We start from the raw sequence: 14,324 nt of genomic DNA on the forward strand, positions 1-14,324 counted from the left end.
TTTGTTATGAATTTGACTTTCTTGTATAACTTGTACATAAAGTAGTATATTGTAATTCCACAAAACCCTATATTCCTATATAATCTGAGAAGGCATCGATCAACTCCGAGGACGATCACGCAATCTCCAAAGGCCAAATAATTAAAGGCGACTGGCTCAAACATTGAGAAATAGAAGTCTCGTGTACCTGTAGAATTCAGAAACAGAAACGAAATTATTGGTTACGATATCTGAGTAATTCTCATTCAAAATGCGACTAACTCTGACGAAGCTATTTTCGTTTTTTTCCAAAAAACCAAAGAATTGAAGTGCTGAACGAAAGTAGCAGTCACATTCGGAAAGAGGCCCGGTTACATCAAATTTAAGACATTATTAGTACAAAATCATTTCGGAGCTTGTGTCACAGCCGAAACTGCCAAAATGAGAATTACCCATTTAAAATAGTTGATAACCTATAATATAGTTACGAAGAATAATAAATCTAAAGAGTAAACATGAACTTCGGTAGGCCTTGAATTCTCTTGGTTTTAGATGACAGAGAAACTGTACATCGTCCGTAATTAAAAATGTATCTCCAAAGTGTTGTAATGTTAGTCGAGAGCAGGCGTCATTATCTGACTCGCAGTCGTAAGACAGAATTTGAATATCTTATGCCATCTGAACATATATACTTTATTGTCATGTCCTGGAATAGTTTTCACGTTCATGATCACGGAGGTATCCTCACAGGAATAGAAGATGGCTTTCTAATTACTAGACATTCGCCAGACTGATCAACTCAACTCTTCTGAGGTTGACTGAACCCTATTGACGAGATTACAGTCTCGAAGTGAATCGACCAATGAAAGACACGTTTAGAACTTTCCAACGCTTATACTTTAGCTCATATCTCAAAGAACGAAAATGTATCACCAACAGCAATAGCTTTTGGGCGTTATGCGCGTAGATTATCATACCATTGTTAAAGATTCCCTTAGTATTTGTTTTCTCGGGTGCAGATTGTTCAATTCGATGGTTTTGTCGAATGTTGAATGCGCGCTACACACATTAAGTTAGTTGATCATATAACTAGCGAATGTCCCAAGAACTATTCTAGACGTAATAATAATTAAACGTAATTATTGTACATTAAACATGCATTTTCTGAAAAAGTTTGTTATTTAGAATATGGAATATCCTCGGTGTATCGCTAGATCTATCTCTCTCGAATATGAAGAAGTTGAAATCCGATCACCCAGCTTAAATCGTCGACTTGGCAGCGAACCTCTTTTACTCATGTATACAGTCTTTGAACCCAACAATCCACCGGCTAATAAAAATTGATCCATGTTCGCGATTACGAGCATCTCTGTTACGCATATGTTCCACATGCATCCTACTTTTATAAATTATGATTGTTGCAATTTTCTAATATATTTTTTTATGAGTGAATCTGTTATAATCAGTTAGAGTAAGTTTACATCTTGAGGTATTTACAGGTAAGCTGGGCGAACTGCGAAAAATATAGTTAGATATAAAAATAATAGCGCATGCATGGAGCGTAGACGGTAGATTACATATCGCTAAATGCACAATATCTCTTGCATCACAAGAGATCTGGTATAAGACGTTCACACCTGCCATACGACTGCCTCTACACTCGACTAACATTACGAACATCTGTGAGCAAGAGTTATTCTGCATTCCATCGATATGTGAGGTGTTGGATCCGATGGGGAGATACGTTTGTATGGTTGAACACACACGTCGCTACCGTATACACTCCGCACCGTGCACTGATTAAATCAATACGCTATACCAAGATACAAGGCCCACCTAAAAATTAGTTATCCACAGTTAGCGATACGATTTAAGTTAGTATCGTTTGCATTTCAATCGTAAGCGCGATTTGTGAGTATTTAGTCGTAATACTGCAATTGCGTTCATCACTATTATTCCTTCATTGTCAGTATAGGAACGCATATTTACATCACTATTAAGCGTACGATATAATTCGCTTTACCTCGCTGGGCATAATAGCAAACCTATTAGTACGATTGTACTTTGGTTGATCACAGCATGGATGTATAATCACAGATACAAGTTATTTCGCTTGTATTGTACTTTGGTTGATCACAGCATGGATGTATAATCACAGATACAAGTTATTTCGCGGGTTCCACGCCCGTCACTAGAACACAACTTCAATACTTTCTGCAAAAATTATGTTACTCACGTACATATATTTAGATAAATATGACCCAAATATCTCCGGGATCTCGGGCAAAATACTGTAAACTAGGCTCAAAAGCAAAGCCAACAATTTTACACTTTGGTCGTAATAAACTTTGGTTAGACTGTGTTGCAGGCTCAACACGTTACTTGCACGAACACACGATCAGGATAGTCTGTAAAAATTGTACAAAATATAAACGTTAATCAATGTGGCCTAAATACGCCTTGGTTATGGGCAATATACTGCGAACTAGGCATTGAAGCAAGGCCGTTAGTATCGCACTTTGGTTGTTATAATCCTTGGTTAACTAAATTTTAAGGCTCAACACACCCATCGTTCGAACGAAGTTGCACACACGCACGTTCTATATTTTCTGTAAGAAATGTAACAAACATATGATCATATGATTCACACAACGCCTTTGGATATTACAAACAACACATGTTTCAAACAAGTGACTTTATCTACATAACTTGCATGTGTACGCAACACACGAATTTATCAAGGACGTTTTCCTTGTTTCTTGGAGACCAGCTTTACTATTCCGGGACCTCTTCTTGAATCTATTTAACGGGTCGTTTCCAAACTCTTCGTCCTTCGAGTTTACTTCACCTTTATCCAAGCAGTTGGTGTGACACCAACGCAGACACTTCACGCATGTCGACTGAGCATCCGTATCACGACACTTTTCAAAGCAGTACATGCACTTGTCTTTGACATTATCTGATTTTAGTAATAGGAATCGAGCCATCTTCCGTCTGAATTTCGGCGGATCGAATGATAAATCAAATGGTTCGTTCTTTGCCAAACATTCGATGTAATGTGCAACGTATGCTCCGCAATTGCTGGTATCATTTGGAGCCTGATACGGCCTGCCGAGTACTTCTTTCATCGTCCACTGGATCTTCCGCAGTTCGTTGAAAGTAGATCGGTTACTGCAGCCTGTCAAAAATTGATGGAATGCTTCGAGCAGCCTTTTTTCATCATCGTTTCCACCATATGGATCCAACAATGATAAAGTCTTCTCGTCTATATCGACAACCAGCAAACGCCAGTGACCATGAATCATGTATGGCAAAAAGATTTTGCCACTTAGGGGGCGAGAGATGTTATACATCGCACAGGAAGGTTGTTTTCTGTACGACCAATAGCATCCGATTATCACACTTGTATCGTCCGTCGACATATAGATGCTGTTCGTCCATGTGTCGATATGCGTCATTGAATAACAATCGATCGCCAAACCATCGATCCATCTATTCCGCGACAAAGTATGAAATTGTCTTGCGGTGATTTGGAAATTATTCGATCTCAATGGGGGATTCAGAGATGCAGTGTAAGAGCCAATTTTCACGTTGTGTGACCTGGACTTCATGTAATGGTGGACATCATCCATCAAACCATTGTCAAGACCGCAGCAAGTATCTTGCGAATTTCCTGCCAAGCGATTCTCATCTTCGACAACAGTAGACTGACAGATTTCAATTGCTGCATGCTCGGGAGCGGTATATTCGCAAGCCTCTGGTTCCTTGACTACATCACTTTCAATCGCCGTGTGGACAGAAGTTTTCGGGGTTTCCATGTTTCGTATGGTACACTGTGGTACGATGCACTCGGATTTTTGTGTTTCGTCGGTATGTTCATATGCGCGCTTCTCTGTTTCTTCATCTTTGCGCAATTTTTGCACAATCCGTGCAAGACGATTACCTTCGAAATGGGTTCTCGCTCGAACCCATTGTTTCTTGTCCGTCCAAGTTTCGGTGATCAATGGATCGGACGCTTTCTCACGGCACGCAATGTCTATTTCGGAAGCTACTATCACGGTAGATTGAATTTGGTTTGGTTGCAATGAGTCCTGCCCTGTAACCACATCTCCTGTGAAATACTGCGTGAGTGCAACGTATTCATCGGATGTCGGAGCGGTGACAGTATTGCCAATAACGTCACGTTTCGCAGTTCTGGGATACTTCGGTCTCGTGCTGGGTTCTTTGGTTTTCAAGGTTACTCCCAAATTGGCTTCCGCAATCAGCGATCGTGTGTACGATTCTACTTTTCGGATGAAGTGTCCGATCTTCATGTTTTTTTCGTGGTTCAACACCTGATGTTTTATAACGTTGTTGTAACTTTCCACGTAGGCGTTACTAAGACGAGATATATTTTCATCGACTAAATCCAACATCATCGATGTCCAAAGAGGAGCGTATGGAAAATGCTTCCAAGTCATATGCTTGGCAAAACCGGGTACGTAGTACTTGTTCGTGATTGGTTTTGTCCTATCAATTTCTTTTTCCACTTTCCGCAGTTTGTTGTCGAATTCTTGGAAAAACGGAGAGTTGGCGTACACTGCTTTGCTTTTTTTCTGTGTTTCGAAATCTACTTCCGGTTTGCTGTTGTGTAACGTCTCTTTTGCATTGTCGCCCATCTCCTTGCCGTGATCAGTCATGATTGTGATTTCCAGTTTTCGGTCTGTCACAATTTCCGCTAAAACAATTAAGCTATTTCGCGCATCGACTTCGTCGGGCGACGACACTGCCTTTACAAAGTGTGTGAACACTTGCAGAAGTTCTTGCATTCCTCTGCAGAGCATCATGATCGCTACGCACTCCAGTAAAAACGATTTTTCTCGCTGGAATTGCGAGAAGTCTTTTTTGATAATCATCGATATCCGTTTCATAAAATGAGCGCAGCAGCTTTGAACTATCACCACGTTTTTAGGTCTTTGGCCTTTTGTGACATACTTGTACGCCATATTCAAATATTCTCCAACAATCATGTGGTTCCATTCCGAAAAAATAGCGTTCATGAATGCCCAACTCCAATCGACAACTACTGCCGCAACAAATGGCCAAGCGTGTAATTTTTGCTGCACAAAAAATCTGTACGTTCTAAGGAATGTTGCGATCGAATTGATGTTGTGTTCCGACGTAACCATTTCAGCAATTGGTATCACGGATTCCTTGTGCTTTGTGACTATAATGTAGTAATAAATCCGCTTACAATTCAGATGAGGAGGTTTTCTGACAACGGATCCGGTGGTATCTAAATGCACGACTGTTCCCTTCGACTTTTCTATTATCTCTAATTGAGCCTCTCTGAACATCATCGCAGTCAGAGGTAGGGACACATAACGAAGATACGGATCTTTTTCCTTCGCCTGCACCATCCATAACTGAAACACGTCGCTAAGGTCTCCTGAGTTAAGAGCTAAGTCGTTTTTGCAATTGTCTTCAGACTTCGCTTTTTGGTAAATATACAGACGGCGTAAGTCTTGCATGTTTCCGTCCGCAGCTAGAGCCGAATCAAGGCTACTTTCGACTTCTAATTGGTAATCACGCGGTTTTCGCTTACTCAACGCGCGCTTCACTTCATCTCGTTCCATGCCTCTTAGTTGGGTGAAATTAGGCTTTGTATGCCGAAAAGATATTCGGTCAGAACTAAACGCGAAAACCGTTGCTGTCAATTGCTGCACATTACTTATGATGAATTTGAAATGTTGCGAGTGCTCGACGCTCATGCACTTCGCATAGACCGTGATGTCTGTATCATTGATACGTATCGTACTGAATCTCACGAAACACGAACAGTAGTATTCTTGTGCAAGTACAATCTTTAGTCCTTTGCGAATGGTACTGTTGGTGATTACTCCAATGGCGTTTTTAAACTTTGCTGAAAAAGGTTGCCTCCCGCCCAGAGCCACGACATACCGAATTCTATTCACATGATCTGCTGAGATATTTGGTGGAGTGTTTTCTTTGTCACGTTCAATTTCGTCTTCGGAATCGGTGAAGTCGTAAATGGCAGGTTTCGAGTTGTAACTTTTTCTCGACCGTTTGCGACTAAAAAATTTAGATTCGATGTACGTTTTCGGACCCGTTTTACCATTATTTACCGAAAGTGAGACATCCAAAACGCAGTCTGTCGTATCACTTATATTCCTGTGTTCAAGAGTTTCACCGTGATGTTCTTTGCACTCGGTGCTCCTGGCACTAACTTCACAGCTAACATCAGTACGTTATACTGTTATCGAATCAGGTACTAGATCTCTTGCCGTATTTTCATGCTTTCCGTTATCATTTTCATAGCATGACGGAATTCCTGCATTACCTGCTTTACTTGCTAACAGTCTTTCAACGTCTTTTTTCAACGCACTTGAAGTTTTCCAGAGATGTTGTATCTGATGCCTCAATTTGTCGGTCGGCTTTCGACGCCGCTCGACTGCGACCTGCAAATATATATAATTACGTTTTGAGTACATTATCTAGCAGTGCAATTCTTGTTAACTCTCACTTTTGGGTTGACATACATCAACATTATTACCCTCCACAAATTAGTAGTGCGCATTTAGGGGGCCCGCGCATATAAATTTTTAAACCAATATTAATGCAAATCAAAATATGTAGTTCGTTGATATTAAATCGTGTGGATTTCCGCGTTTTCTCTAATTCAATTCTCATGTTTTTCTTTACAATCTTTTTTTTACGATCACTTGAACCCATCTGGGTTCTTTTTATTTTTAATCTCCAAAAGATTCTAAAAGATCTAGCTTTTCATTAGGATCTTTTGGACCACCTTACCATGATGGTCTGATTCTTTTTTAATTAATTTTAGCTCGGACCTTTTTCGATTTAACCATCACACGAATATCGTGTTGAATTGTGTTAGAATAATGGCAAAAGTACTGGGCATTACTCTACATATCTAAGAACATTGGACAAACGCTACTTTAATATCTACCGACGAATTTGCAACAAACATCAAAACTCTACGGTGACTCACTGACTTCGGGACCTCGGCGTATTCTTGCCCTACAAAATGAATTTTTACTCGACGATTTCAAAAATGTTGAAAATATGTCGAAAAAGACCACCGAATGTCTTAACTCCTTTTCTCTACGTTTTTGGAATATTTCTCATCAGGTGGTAATATATTTATGTGATTCGAATCCTTTTTGTAAAATTTCGCGGAGTCGATAAAACGGAAAAGATCATTTGGCTGTTACAACATTTTGAATAAATAAAACGCGTTCAAAAATTACCAAAGTTTCAAAAAAGACAACAAAAATTCTGTGATCGTTACTCAATCTTTTGACGCAATACCCATGATGACATGCCATTTTGGAAAATGATACGGGGTCGTGCGTCATCAACATGTGAAACTCATCGAATGGAAAAATTAGATTTTTTTGTATTTTGCTTAAATTTAATAAAAGAATCCAATTTGTAGACGGGTTCGATGAATTATGAATTAACGGCCGAATGAAGAAATTTAAAAAAATTCAGGAGTGCTTCTTTCAGATCGTAGATTATATTCGGTATTCTCGTGGAAAACTACCTGGCTGGTGCTATCGTTTATTCTCTTACTCGCTATTGCCTCCTCTGTCTCGCTTACTGTAGTTTGCTTTATTTCACTCGGCAATATTTAATGGTCGCTTAACCACATGAAGAAGAAAATTCCAACACAAGCAATACGTCTGATAATAATATAGATGAAGGGGTGTGAGTTGCAAAAAATAACGAATTTTGAAATTTGTATAATAGTCGATCGGCTATTCAATGTTAGTGTTCATATGATAAATTTCAACTACGAAACGGACAGCAAACACTAGACGAAAATTACTGATGACAGTTTTTACCGTAATCAACAAAAGTTTAGTGTAACAATAACAATTAGGGGTGTGCGGATATTAGAATTAACGAATTATTCGATAGCGAATCGTACTGAGTAATTGGTATAATTCGAAATATTCTAATGAATCGAATATTAATTCAAAATTTTTGCAAATATTTCGACTAATATGAATTATTTGTTACAGAATTGAATCACAGAGTTAATTGAAGTTCTTCTTTAAGAAGAGCATTAAATCTTGATTTTTTGTATTTTAAATCTTTTCTAATAATGATTTTTCAGTATTTTGAAAGTATTGGAATTATTGTAATATCATTTTTCCATTCGATTGGAGCACTATACGCACACCCCTAACCATAATAAATCGTAGCTCGAGCAGCCGAAGATTTGGCATCCATGGAATTGCTTAAAAAAAAAAATTGAACCGAAAAAAAAAATCGTACGACGTGACGGGTTTCTAGGAAATACATCACACGACCGCTCGACCTGTCAGAATTTAAGGATTGCGTTCGAAAGAATATTACTACTTATGCGCATGAAATGATGTGAAATTTGGTATTCCGCTATTATTATTTATTATTTGACGATTATCATCGAACCCAAATTTTTTCTGAGATTGGAGGTTCTACCATCATTTTGTGTAATATTTGGATGATCAAAAAACTAGCGTAAATCAAGACCTATTCGATTTGAAAAGAAATTCCGCATTCATTTTTAGTTGCTTGGAATTTTCCCGATCGCTTTTAAACGCGTACATTTATCTTGTGCATACTACAATCATAGATGTTAGCGGTCAGTACCTGTGGCGTGAATCTTTTCTGTTTTTGTTTTTTAACGGGAATTGAATCTACATATATAAAATATCGGTTGGCAAGTCGAATAAAAACTTTTGAACGCATGAGGCACCGCGCGTTGTGCAAAGTTTTTAGACTATTATGCGTGCGCGTCTCACGTGGCCGCAGCTTTTGTTTTACGTTGAAATTAATTACGCAAATATTATCAGCCTTTTTTCTTTTTAATTTTAATCGATAGAGAATTCCATATGCCCTTCCAGGATGTTGCACTGACCGACTGCAAGCGACCCTCTATTTGATATGAATGATAAAATGCCCAGACTTTTGCAATGGATTATCGCGGTTATGTCACCACCCCATCATCAATTGAGTGATTTTATGGACGAACTAAGGTGGTGTGCTATTTATTGAAGCTAATATACGTACGTAAGATTTGAGTAAATTGATAATTCTTACCTTTTTGTTCAATATGGCATCGATTTTCACTTCGTCCAGCGAAGACACGTGGGCCGCAATAATTTGGGCAAGTCGTTCGTGGAAATTTTCCATTGTGGTATTGTTCTATGTGTTATTAACAGTTCTATGAATATTGCTTGCACAATTGCACTTGTGATTGTCACCACTCGATGAGGAATGCCTTTATATTTCTGTGTCACCGCAACTGACTGATTTTTTTTTTTTTTTTTTAAATCCAGAAGGTATAAACTAACCGATTTATGGCTATTCTCCGAAGCGCGATCACGGTGCAACTGAGGTTCCTTAAGGATTGCGCAACCTTCTACAAAGTGACAAGCGTTCTCAGCCTTACAAGATACACTATCGTAGAGGGCACAAGGAACGCATAGCTGAACGGCGCAATTTGCACCGCGGATGCAGTAAATTTTTCAAAACAAACCAATCGAACGGCTAACTTCGTGAATGTCTGAATCTATTCATCGTGGAAAAGTCTAACAGAAGTGTTACGTTAATTGCGGTAAAAAACCTATTATGAACAATTTATCAAATTGTTTGAAATACTGAATGTTCAGAGATGTTTCGAAGATTGGCAGGTTTCGAATTTATAAACAAAATATCAGTGGATTCTTGATGAAACAGTACTTGAAAGAACATTTTTGGGTCATTCGCTTCATATGCAATACATTTTTAAAACAATTTTCGTAATACAATGTCGTTTGAGAGCCCGACTACTTCGAATCAACCGCTACCCCGAGACTTGGGGGGGAGGGAAGACGTTGCGGCGGAGGATTCCGAAGCACACCGAGTGCGTCGATCCTAGACCTGATCGCGCTACGCAAAATTTCATAAAAATCTTTTAAAAATATATTGCATTGAGGCTTTGTAGATTTTTTGCTCTGATGATGCACAATCGCATTATAAATCTTACTTATTTATTTCAAAATTTGAAAAGATGCCGATTTCCATTTAAACATCTCTGAATAATGAAATCACTTATAACAATTAGGATTTTAAATTTTGAACAAATCGCAGAATTTTTGCCGATAAGTCTTTGTTCCAGCGTTCTATTGAGTGATTTTGAACTCTTCAACGACGAATTCATATGGGCGTCTTCCACGTCAAACCGGACGGATTTACCGATTTTTGGACCTCTTATTTTTTAAATGAAACGAAACTTTTTTTGCCTATTATATACGCAAAAAGAGCCGATACGTATTCCCACATTCGTCCGAAATATTTTTTTTTCAAAAGTTACAAAATATTCAATTTTGATGCAAAATGACGCCCGCTAAATTTCAAAAATTAATATCTCCGGTTTTATTTGTCGTAGAAAGATGATTGACAGCGCATTTTGAAGGCGAAAGAATAAGGTTAGAGGATAAATTTTATTCACCCGGAAATCATTGAAAATTGCAATTGTTATTAACAAATGAAATGTTTAGTGATATTTTAACATGGAAAGAGCCATTTTTTGAATTCTGAAATAAAATGTCCAGATACCTCATTCAATTCAGAATAGAGAATTTTTTTTTTTTTCATAGAGGTTTGATGGAGTCTATTTTTTATTGAATTATTTATCGGTCGGTGTGTCGCGCCGGGCCCGATCGCACCGCGCGCGACTCATAGAGTAGCACCCGAGAGCGCCTTCATCACTTCAGAACCATTCGGATCCCACAGTAAATGGTTCCGAAGTGATCGCGCGCGGTGTGATCGGGCCCGGCGCGACACACCGACCGATAAATAATTCAATAAAAAATAGACTCCATCAAACCTCCATGAAAAAAAAAAATTCTCTATTCTGAATTGAATGAGGTATCCGAAAATATTTTTTTGAGAATTTTGAAAATGGCTCCTTCCATGTTAAAAATCTCATAGGTTCCAGGATGAAATCAAAAATAGAGAATTCAATAAACGAAACAAAGAAAGATAATGCAAGATAAAACAACGCAACAGTGTTTAAAAATTAGTGATATATCATTGAAATTAACACCAAATCAATTTGAATATTCAAAATCATATATGATGATACAGGACATGAGACCTTGTAGAATAGTAATGTATTTTGAATATCAAAAATAAAACAATAATCAAAAAATTAAAAGGCAATAAACTAAAGAATTTACACGTGTTCCATAAGATATAATATTTGTTTATTTAATGTTCAATAAAAAAAGGTTGAATATATACAAAATAATCAAAAACGAAAATAAAATTCAACAAATCACTATTCAAGAACAGGAAAACTATAAAAAAAATATATTCGAATAAAGAAACAATATGAAATATGTACAAAGTAAGAAAAAAAAGAAAAGAACAAAAAAATTCGTATCTTAAACACTAAATATATAGGCTTACCCTAGGCATAATATTTATGTTTCACTTATTGATAAAATAAAAACGCGCCGCGTTTCGGGGTCCTCCCCGACGACCCTGCCCTTGGCCGCCGCGTTGCTGGCGGTTTTGGCGCCGCCTTCTGTTGGGCCGACCGCCGTACCGGTCCATCACCCGCAGAACTATTTCTGCGATGCGTTCCTATTGACGGCCAGAAAATTGTGATTAGATAATATATCTTCTTTTATTTTATCCAGGGCTTTTCTTAACTATCGTTTTAAATTTCTTAAGCACTATTAATTATATGTATGCCATGCGGGACTTATTATCGCCAACAGCGGTCATGCGAAATTTATGTAACAGATGAATCTACAACCTCGAACGCTAGCGGGTCGGCTTGTGCGTCCAGCTCAGGGTTCGGCCGTTCTGGCGGAACACCCTGCGCTACCGCCACCGCCAAGTTATTCGGTTGCGGTACGGCTTGGCGCGCGTCCTCTTCTTGCAGCAGCCACGGCTGATGCAAGTGCGGCGCCGGAGGCGCCGTCACGCAGCGAGTTGCAGGTTGCTGCTGTTGCTGCCGTGGCGCCTGCTGCTGTTGCTGCCATTGCTGCTGCTGTTGCTGCTTTGGCTGCACAGCGGTTGGCAGCGGCAGCAGTGCCGGTACCTGTGGTACACCCGGCCGAGCAACGAAGTTCTGCACAGAAAAATAAGTTAACACAATACGTACGATTAAGAGTGAGAGAGGGGGATACCAGATATTCGCCCACCTGCGTTAATGGCATCGGGTTTGGCCACCCCCACCATGGAGTTGCGGTGGTCCCCAATCCCGCGGAATTCGCGGGTTCGCTTGGGCCCGCGCTTGGACCCGCGCTTGGACCTGCGCTGGGTCTTGTTTCTTTTGACTTCGAAGAATGTTCTGCTAAGAAAAATACATTATAGGAATCATACATTATGTCCAGCAGGGACCATAGTAGAATTAATCATCGATATTAGGACGGAATTCGCCAATTTTATCATCTATCATTCTTAAGAAAAGTTTACCACCAAAAAAAAAAAAAATATGTACGTAGTAATAGATATACGAATGCCAAGATGAATGGGAGATTGCAATATACTTATTATTGTTTAATAGATTGCCGCATAAAAGGAGAAAGCCTCTGTAGCGTCGGTATTGCCCCAGTTGTTAATTTTTTGGTATAATTTTGTACAAATTTTCGATAGAAATAATATCTTGATGAATTTTTGAATAAAATGTACTTCCTTTGACACAAAAATCTAAATCCACAAGTACTATCCATGTGCAAAATCACGAAAATATCTGAGGCCAAACTGTTCCGCGTCACGTGGAATAGCCCTATCTCGAGAATGCCAAATCTCTTGAGATGCAATACTGCGGTAACCCGAAATTTTAAGCGATGTGAATGCAATACCGTAATAAGTAAAAGAAAATTATCTGACTTCAGTACAATACCATGACGACCCCGAATTTGTTAGGGTAGCTGACCAGCTGACGAGCTGGACGACGCGCGATGACCGTAGAAAATATACACGATTTTTAAGACTTGCAAGACGTGGGACGTTTACGAAAACTCAGTTTATAACAATATACATTCTTGTTCAGCATACCGAACTCTATGACAAACCAAATTTTAAAGGTGATCGAAGCTGTGGGGGTTCGACGATACGATCACTTTTGTTTTTATTAATAAATGGAATACTGATAGTATGTTTTGTTTTGTTGAAAAACTTTTAGTAAAGTATAAAAGTAGTCGTAGAAATAGAATTTAAAACTTCATGATATTCGTGACCGCTATGAACTATTTTTACTCTCGACGTGATTTGTTCTGGATACAATATTTTTTTTTAAATTGTCTACAATATTATTCCTTCATGCTCAAGGTTTATTATACCCTTTTACCATTAGACACGCGATAATACTAACACAATTGACGGATAGTTTCAAACTTAAAAATGGCGTAAAAATAGGATCTATAACAGAGGAAACCAAATTTTCACATGCTAAGACATTTTGGAAAAAGGGGACATAATATAACGAATATTTGAATAAATACTTACGTTCCATTTCTTGTAGCGGCCAGGTGACAACTGACGCTCGACCGATTGCAAAGACCGTAGCTGCGTTAGCGCTTGCGCGGTTTCCCCCTCCCGTTAGGAAAATCGGCTCGGGCTTCCTCGGCACTCGCGTATAAACCGGCGTAAAATTGAAACATAACTGCTACCAGGACGAAAAAAATATCGCAAGGTAGTAGAAATAGTTTCAGAAATGTTCAGCGATTTTTAATGTTTGAATTCAGGATTTTTTTGCCCGTCATTTATGTGTGATCGGCAATCCAATCGCACCGCGCGCAACTCACAGCGGAGCGCCCGAGTGCACCTCCATCACTTCGGAACCGTTCGGAACCCACAGCGAATGGTTTCGAAATAGTTGCGCGCGGTGCGATCGGACCCGGCGCGACGCAGCGACTAATAGATAATTACATGAAAAATAGACTCCATGAAACCTCCATAAATATATCAATTTTTCTCTATTAAAAATTAAATGAGGTATCCGAAAATAATGTTTTCAGAATTCTAAAAATGGCTCTTCGCGTGGTAGGAAGACATCAAACGTTTGATTTGTTATTAGCAATTGGAATTTGCAATGATTTCCAAGTGAACAATATTTTATCTGAAAGCTTATTATTTCACCCTCATAATGCGCTGTCCATCATTTTTGGACGACGAATAGAACCGGAGATATTAATTCTTGAAGCTCACCGGACGTTCGTTTTGCATCGAAATTTGATGTGTTGTAACTTTTGAAAAAAAAATTATTTCGAACGAACACCGAAACACGTATCAGCTCTTTTGGCGTATATAATACGCGGAAAAAGTTTCGTTTC

Source organism: Athalia rosae, chromosome 3 (assembly GCF_917208135.1).
Source record: "Athalia rosae chromosome 3, iyAthRosa1.1, whole genome shotgun sequence".
Classification (NCBI taxonomy): domain Eukaryota; kingdom Metazoa; phylum Arthropoda; class Insecta; order Hymenoptera; family Athaliidae; genus Athalia; species Athalia rosae.